Source organism: Sinohyriopsis cumingii, chromosome 15 (genome assembly GCF_028554795.1).
Source record: "Sinohyriopsis cumingii isolate HCF-2022 chromosome 15, ASM2855479v2, whole genome shotgun sequence".
Lineage (NCBI taxonomy): Eukaryota > Metazoa > Mollusca > Bivalvia > Unionida > Unionidae > Sinohyriopsis > Sinohyriopsis cumingii.
In genome coordinates this window covers 81,428,368-81,437,414 of record NC_142975.1, presented here as the reverse complement: position 1 = coordinate 81,437,414, position 9,047 = coordinate 81,428,368, and the positions used below count along the sequence as shown (strand labels likewise).

At 33.7% G+C, this 9,047-nt stretch overlaps 1 pseudogene; it reads left to right on the top strand.

Moving 5' to 3' along the window:
• The first annotated feature begins 3,997 nt into the window (after positions 1-3,997).
• Positions 3,998-8,439, top strand: LOC149782180 (uncharacterized; annotated as a pseudogene).
• The last annotated feature ends 608 nt before the right edge of the window (positions 8,440-9,047 follow it).

Below are 9,047 nucleotides of genomic sequence, written 5' to 3'. Positions count from 1 at the left end.
ACATTCTACCAACTCGTCAATTATCAAAAGGTAAAACACCTTGATCCTTGACCTTTAAGCATATACAATCTGCCTTTTTACACTCATGCATCATGTAAGGTCAACACTTAGTATGCTTATCTACACTGGTGTGAACATTTAGCATTAGTTTGAAAGCCACGAGGCATTTACAACATGAATATATATATATATATATATATATATATATATATATATATATATATATATATATATATATATATATATATATATATATATATATATATATATATGTATGTATGTATACACAATTAATGTGTCTTCATGTTTTAAATAATAAACCATGTTGCATGACAATATTTTAAACAGCAGTAAAAAGGATATAATTTATATAAATAATTTTTCACTGAACAGAGACATTTAGTATTGATATCCTGAAATTATATTTTGTTCTCCTGGATTTGCTCCGTTTGCCTAAATGTTTAGGCGTGTGCCACGGATGCGGGAGGTCGAGGGTTCGCTACTCCGGCCGATTTATATCAAAGACTTTTTTAAATGGTACTATAAGCTGTCTCGCTTGTCGCTCAGCAATAAGAGGTTAGTGTTAGAACTAGTCGGTTTGGTGTCAAGATAATTTGACTATGTGGAACATGATGCTACATGTTTGTGGCATGATGCTCCAGTGCTAGAAATCACAACTAATCTGTTGAGATGGTACTCAAATTGTTAAAAATACTTTAAATATCCAAAGCACACACATACTAGTCTGTGTCCGACAGGTTTCATCCTCAGAAAATGTACATATATTTACTCAGTCATGAGATTTTGATTCCTGTATTTTTGTCAAATTTAATATTTCATTCCTTTGACACTGTCCCCTCAGCTCTACTTTCAAGACATATCTTACCAGTGTGCCTGATGCAGTTATAACCTCAAAATGCAATGTACGCGTCGTCCTACAGGACATCGTTCATCAAAGGGTCAGACGTCTTGCATAATAATAAACCATACGTGTCTTAGATAAGTATCTCATCATTGTTAAATTTATTTAGGACAACGTAAAACGCTAATCTTCAATTAAATTTACGACATGATATTCGTCATATGCACAATTCATGACTGATCATTCTGTCTGTTTTTCAAATTCTTGATCCCTGGATCAGGTGTCTGGGAAAATGTCACAATCCTCGATTGCTATGCTAGAAATTTCAATATTCATCATGAATACTGTTGGAAACGACATCAACCTTTTACCGCCGGTGGTCGAGTTTTATATCCAACTATCTATCTATGTATCTATCTATCTATCTATCTATCTCTCTCTCTCTCTCTCTCTCACTATATATATATATATATATATATATATATATATATATATATATATATATATATATATATATATATATATATATATATATATATATATATATATATACATAGACTGACACTGAACGATATTAAGCCAGTTTACTACTTTAATACGGTACCCTGTCAGGCAGGATTGACTGAATAAGCAGAGGAGTGCTGAAAGGAATTAAATGGTAATAGGAAAGTGTGAAAGTAGCAAAAAGATGGGATTCATACATTAAACAAACATGATTATTTGTTGAAACCAAACATTATATTATGACTAATTATTGAAACAACGATATGAATACAAAGGTGTCATCAAAGGTAGTTTAATAAGTGAATATCAAAATTTAATATGGAAGGATTATCCTCCTTTGTTTCCTTATCCAACTAGCGAACTTATCTTGGGCTTGGCTGTAACGGAATTTAATACTTTACAACTGTCTATGAAAATTATTGCACAGAGAATATATCTAATGTAAGATATACAAATGGACAAGGATCTGTCTGTAAAAGTAAGATAGTCTAGTAGTTTGTTTTTATATTTTCAGATAGACGTCAAAAATGTATTAGTTCCCAAACAGACGAGAAAAAAGTAAAAGAAAAATGTTGACAGAAGTCAGAACTTAATAAAGTACTCCTGAGATGCGCGTTTTGCCAACACAATATTTATTCAATTTTTGTGTCACAAAATACCGATTTTGTATTTATTTCATCTTCGCACATATTTTAGGATCAAGTCTGAAAAAATTAGTTTATTTTCTTTCAAACTTTAATCAAATAACACACTAAATTTCCAACATCAATGTCAACATAATGCTGGTAATGATGATGATGATGATGATGATGATGATGATGATGATGATGATGCAAGAAAAAAAGAAGAAGGGTGTTATTTATATTTAATTTGTGTTGTTTATTTTACGTTTTTCTACATGATAATATGTTATTTATATTTGTAATTTTGTAATTGAACTTAGTCAAGATCAAGTTAAATGTGTAGGGACACAAATGTTGCAAAAATCATGTATAGCTAATATTTCTCTGTGAATATATTTGAAATATTAGGATCATTATCAATGGAGGTAAACATGTGTATTCCGAGTCTAGGGCATTGATATTCGGAAACCTGGAGTACCTGATGTTTGCCATGTTATTTATCATAATTTTAGTAATAGACCTTATTTGGTTGACAACTTATGATGTTCTAGAAATGAACGTTTCACCCTCATTATGAAGCTATTTTGTGTGTTTGTGCAACATTCGAAATTAATCGGAATTCAATTCGAACCTTATATATTTTTACTTGTGATAAAGCATTTAGGACTAGGGGGATTTTAATTTACGTTACTGTAAGTTCTTTCTAAATTTTTACTGTTTGTTCTATGGAAAGAAATCATTTGTTGAATATTTACAAAATTTGTTGGTTTTCGCTCGTTTCTGTTGCTATGTTTACGATTATAGAGTCGTAACAGAAAAGTGTGGGTTCGTCCAATGGATATGATTTTCTTTAGAATATTTCTAACACTCGTGTTAAAAAAAAATTAAATTCACTTTGTTTCGGAATTGTCTAAGTCTCAGCTATTATTTCACATATCTTAAAAATCAGGGTGAAAATAACAAGTGTTTTTGAACAATATCATCTAAAGTGAAATAATGTATTTAAAGTCCAACACCTGAAAATTTAGAGATCATGCAAAAGGATGAAGAATTCCAGGTTGAAAAAAAAACAAAATATGATCATCCTTGAGCGGAGGCTTTAATTTTTCTTTGTGGATTCATCCTTCGGAAGTAGGTTTTGGGACATATTGAACGGTGAACCTTAAGGTGGAGTCGAGACAGCTTCTGCTTGAGGCATAAAAGATCTGATGCAAGTACGTAGTGAATTTCATTTTTTCATTAAATGTCTACTTCTAATGAAAGCGTTCATATACAGGAGTAGAGTGTGGCTTTGTTAATGTTCGTCTCCTTTGTGTTAATTTGTCATCAGACTTAGTATCATGACCCGTCACAGTTGTAGCTGTGTAATCTTTACCCATGCAGGGAATTAATTTATTACTAGGCAATGACCTAGCTGGACACAAGCTTGTGGTTAAGAAACCTGTAACTCACAAGCCATGATTTGATATTAAAAAAATTTCAGCCCATTGAAAAATCCCTGATTTATGCCCTTATTGTGCTATTACTGCAACTATGCAAAACAAATCTCACAAGAATGATGTTGATCAGGAAATTACTCCTTTAGCGACATACCTATTGGTCAGGCTTTTGAAGAGGTAATTTTTGCTCCTCGTATGGATCAATCAAGAGGTTTTATCACAGTGATTCTCTTTTATCTATTAATATTCTTTATTCTTCTCAGGGTGACAAATGACTGTTGTATATAAAGGACATTGTTAGTTTAGCCCATGAAACGCATGTGGCCGGTCATTTAGCAGTTAGCTGGACTTACTACAAAATCTTTAATCATTTTTAATGTCCAAAAATTACAAGAGATGTTTGGAATATTGTACATCTTGTCCGACTTGTCAAATAATAGGAAAAACCAATCAAAAGACACATATGGCTCATTTGTAACCTATTCCTGCATTTGAGGAACTATTTAGCAGACTAATGGTAGACTGTGTCGGTCTCCTATCTAAGACCAAGTTAAAAATGAAATTAAAGTATGACAAAAAATACAAAGGAAATGAGTATTCAGCCAGGTATTATAATTCTGGTTGTTTTGCCCATACCTCAAAATCCTCTTCAGGCTGAGTGATATAGTTCTTATAAAGTTTTAAGGAAAGTAAGTGACTCAAATTACATTATAAATACTCATGGGATGTTCATATTTTAAAGGAGTATATTGATATAGATACCCGTGTTAATTATTCAGTTTATTGAATTGCAAATTGCATACACAGTGATGCTTGAAGCGATGGAATGCAATTGGACTGTGATGACTTTGGTGGAACCAATCTTTGAAATTCAGAAATACTGAAAACTCTGGACCAGAAACATTCTCATCAAAAATCACAAGAGACGTGTACTAAAGCAGGTCTTATTTAAATAAAAGCAGTTCTTTCCAGATGTTGCAACACGAATAAATAAAATCTTCAATGAGCTTAAATTGAAGATTCCACACCTTCGTACAGGAGGAATTTTCACAAACAGGAATGTTTGGGAAAGAAAGGATTAGCTGATGAATAATTTTATGGAACCAAGTAAAAGTGATTGGAGTTCAATACGTATTCTTGTGCTGAAACCATATACTTTTCACATATGCACCGATTATAGCAAAATGAACACTGTGACCAAAACATATTCATTACATTGCCAATAAGCGATGAATGTATTGACAAAATTGGAACTATAGAATATGCCGTCAAGTTTAATCTTTTCTAGGAATTTTGACAAATTTTACGGACGGAAAGGACAGATGAAATTCGCCATTCCTAACTCCAGATGGACTTTATCATTAGACCTTGGTGCCGTTAGGGATGAAAGGTTCGCCTTGTCTTTGTAGCGTTTAATGAACTTGAATACCTCCAGTCAAAATAACTGTGATTCTTACGTCCATGATTTCTTCGTCTATAACTACACCTCGAAATATCACCTGGAGACTATTCGGTACTTCTTTGATCAATTGATCCAAACGTGAGTCTTTGCCGTGCTTGTGTTGCATGTCTAGGACACATGGTTGAACATGATCAGGAGAAACCAACATAAGTTATGTGTTTGAGTATGTATGAATTCCCTCTGCCTATCAGTAAAACATAACTAATTCGATTTTGGGGTATGTCTGGATATTATCAGAAAAATCTAGTTTACCTGAGGTTTGTCATGTTCTTTATTGTAATTATTGTAGATTATAATTAGATCTTATCTTGTTGACGACTTAGAATGTTCTAGAAATGAACTTTTTACCCTCATTCTGGTTCTGTTACTGAGCCTTAGCTCTTTACAGTAAGGTTCTTTACTTGATAAATTATTCAATATTGTCGTAACATCTTGAACAAAATCACTCTAATTGCTGTGATCAGATTTTTATTTGGGAAGGAATTATTTATTCAAAGTAGTACCAGGTGCTCGTCAATACTATTCTTGGACTGGAACATTAATATGGGAATCATACTGAATTCAGACAAGAACATTTTTGACTATAATATTGTGATACATCAAAAGACTGTTAGTACTTCATCACATTCCAGGCCATTGGCACATTACCACGTTTTAGACTTCAGGCACATCAACACATTATTTTTTGGAATTTAATTGGTATTCCACCAGAATTAATTTAGAACTTCATACATTTGGACTTGTAATAAAACTTTTTGGATTTATTTCATAATACTGTAATTTCTTTTTAAATTTTCAGTTTGCATTCTAGGGAAATAAATCAAAGATTTTGCTTGTGTGTCTGATTTTTTTCGGGGCATGTGTTTTTGCCCATGTGGTTTTACTTAACATTTGGTGTATGGTCGTCAGACATAATTAATCGATTTATGAATAAATGAATATTTATAATGTATTTATATGTAAATTAATTCGTACATCTTAGTATATAATGAAGTAGATAACGAAGTCCAGTGGTACATTTATTCATACCACTCCAAAGTACGAAGAAGGAGGTAAGTTGCAGTTTTCCAGTAGAGTTTACAAGCAGTTGGGTTCAATTTGACATATTGCCTAAGATAATGTTAATCACAAGTCCCTCTATACCAAAGTTGATGTAAATCCACGAAGAATCGAGTTGTACCTTGTTTAGTTTTCACTCTGTTGCTTTTAATCTTTATACAAGGTTTTGGACATTCTACAGGATGGAAATTTCAATTTTTTCGAACTATTTTCTATAATATGTATTTTGCAGGTATCTCATTCTGACTTTCACTTATTTATTAATAGCATCGACTAAGTGTTAACTTCAAAAAGTTCCCAGTAACGCCATAATGATCGATTTTTTTAGTAATGTGATGCAAATACTAGTATTTTCACCACTGCTTTAATTTATTGAATGATGTTGGAGATCATAAGGGACCGTCACTTAGTCAGTTTCCTGAAAATCTCATGTTTGTACATTGGCTTATAACAAAATTGGATTTTATACTTTATCTTTTTTCGTTTAGTTCTCTCGACAATTTTGAAGTTTCTTGAATTTTAGAAAGTTATCCAATTTATTTAATTTTCTTGAATACCTTAAAGGTTTCCGATTTATTTAGTTTGAACTGTTCATTATTCCTATATTGAAGGAACGAACAAATAAACGAATACCTATAACGTTAAGAAAGGAAAAGAAAACTTTAAAATACATTGAAAGTTTTAAATTTCGTACAGTATCGATTCATTAAAAATAATATTTTATTTTTTTCTGACCTTTTCTCTGATGAAGAGAAGTAGTTTTTTGCCTATTGCATTGACTTTAAGAGGCCAGGAAATTCAAAGAGGATGACTCGCAAAGATATTGATTTATCAACATTTAACTGCTTTTTCATGACATACCCATTATTGATCTGATTGTAATTTTCACCCTTCATAGTCAAAGTGGGAATACCTCAAACTGCCAATGCCTGACAAAATCATAATACTGAACCTCAGGCGGGCTCGAGCCAATCTGTATCACTGTGATTATAACATAAAACCTGTTTCACCATGTGAAAGAAACGATGCCGATTTAGTGGAAATACAGAGCATCACTTATTTTTCGTTCTCCTTTGATTAGACTATCAAACTGGGTCTTATTTATATCTGCTATTTGCACATTGTCAGAAACATGCACTAATACGATTCTCTATTGAATACAGAGAGTTGGTTATGGGCACTCTAAAATCCGATTATAAAGTTTTCATGTGGAGCACCGGTCGGTTGTCAGGCATAGTTTATTCCAACAGACTCACTATGTGGAGAATGTGCGGTAGATCATCACGATGTTTGACTCTTTTCTGAGGTTAAAAATATTTATCTAATGCATACGAATCGCCTACTTATAAGATTTAGTGACGACTTTCGTAGCAACAAAATAAACCAAATACATTGGTCATCTTTCCAATAATTATGTAATTGCAAACCGAATGTATCTAGATTCCTTTGCCTAATTCCTTGATAATGTAAATGCATTTATCAAGAAGAGTTGTGATTCGGATGAGATGAACAGACTTATATTATTATCTAGATGTTCACTTGTCTTTGACATTCACACATACCTGACATAAATACAGAAGCAAAACCTAATTAAACAATTCCTGTCTTTAGAATGTATGGGTTAAAATTGTCACTTATTTAAGACAATAAAGATCGTCTTATTGTGTACGAATTATTCTGAAACAAAATGTTAGTTCTTATTAGATTTGACTGTTTTCAGGCCGCTCACTGAGGTTCTATTTGATCTTTTCAGAGCCCAAGTTGAAGGCAATCGTCATCTTGTGCTGCATCGCTTTGGCCAAGGGCAGATGGGGCTACAGTTTTAGTTCAGGTGGTTGTCTCTTCGGTTTTGGTCCCTGGGCTGGTCCTGGGGCTGGGCTTGCTGGATTAGATCACGGTGGTACCACTGTGGTTGCAGGACCTACATCGATTGGTTTCGGTCGCGGACATGCCGTCAGTATTCCAAGGTGTAGAATATCCACTGCTGTAGGTAAAGGCATCGGAACAGCCTCTCACAATGCTGGTCAGGTAGTCAAGGTTGGTCCCATCACCTCGGTTACAAGCCCTCTTGGTTCTAACGACCCTACGCCTGCCTTTTTTAATGGACATGGTCCCTTCATTCTAGATCGAAAAGGATACAGACTCTGGCCAATCTTCGGTAATCCTGCGTTTGTCGGTAGCTTGGGAGTAGGTGGTAATTATGGAGGATATAGTTTTGGAGAATATGGACCAAGGGGTGGAGATGGCGCTGGCTTTGGGGGACATGGCCCTTGGGGTGGGCATGGAATTAAAGTTAGTCCAGATGTAGTAGGCTCAGGGACATATGCAGCTATCACCGCTAAAGGAAATGCAGAAGCAAATGCCGTCGGTTCTCGTGTCAGCTGACAGCACATGGGGTTTAGGAGTTTTGGAGCAGGTAGACCGATGTGGACACCACATAGCCTAATTGGAGTTGATGGAGGATTATGGCGCTGGATTCGGTTTAGATAGAGATGATGTTGGTTGTTCTATTGTAGGTTAATATCCTTTCTGTAAGTATAATCGGAAGCCAATAAAAATATGCTGCGAAACATTTATTCATTCTAAACATTTATTTGCTCTAAACGTTTATTTACTCAAACATTTATTTCCATAAATAATATGTTGTGCATTCTATTTTAATCATAAAAGTGACAGGCCCAGATATGAATATGAAGTAAAATATTCTGCAAGTGTTCTCTGTTCTTTAGTCGTTTAGTAAAATTTAGAATAAGCGAAGAAGTGCCATCTAGTGATTGGCAGTAAAGACACAAGCATAGAAACAGAAACTCACACACACACACACACTCACACACGCACACATAAATACAAATATATATATGTGTGTGTGTCAATGATAAGTGATGTATGACAGAGTTCACATTAATAACACCGACCTCACGTTTCTGCATATATTTGCTTTCAATTTCAGTCAAAAAATACTAAAATAACTTAATGGAATCTCTGAAGATAAATCACAAAGCCAACCCTTTAATTTAGTACCTGGACAATGACTTTCATCCAAAATGTAAAGGTGTTTAACCCTGAATGAAGTCAAGCATGCAATACATGTTAAACCT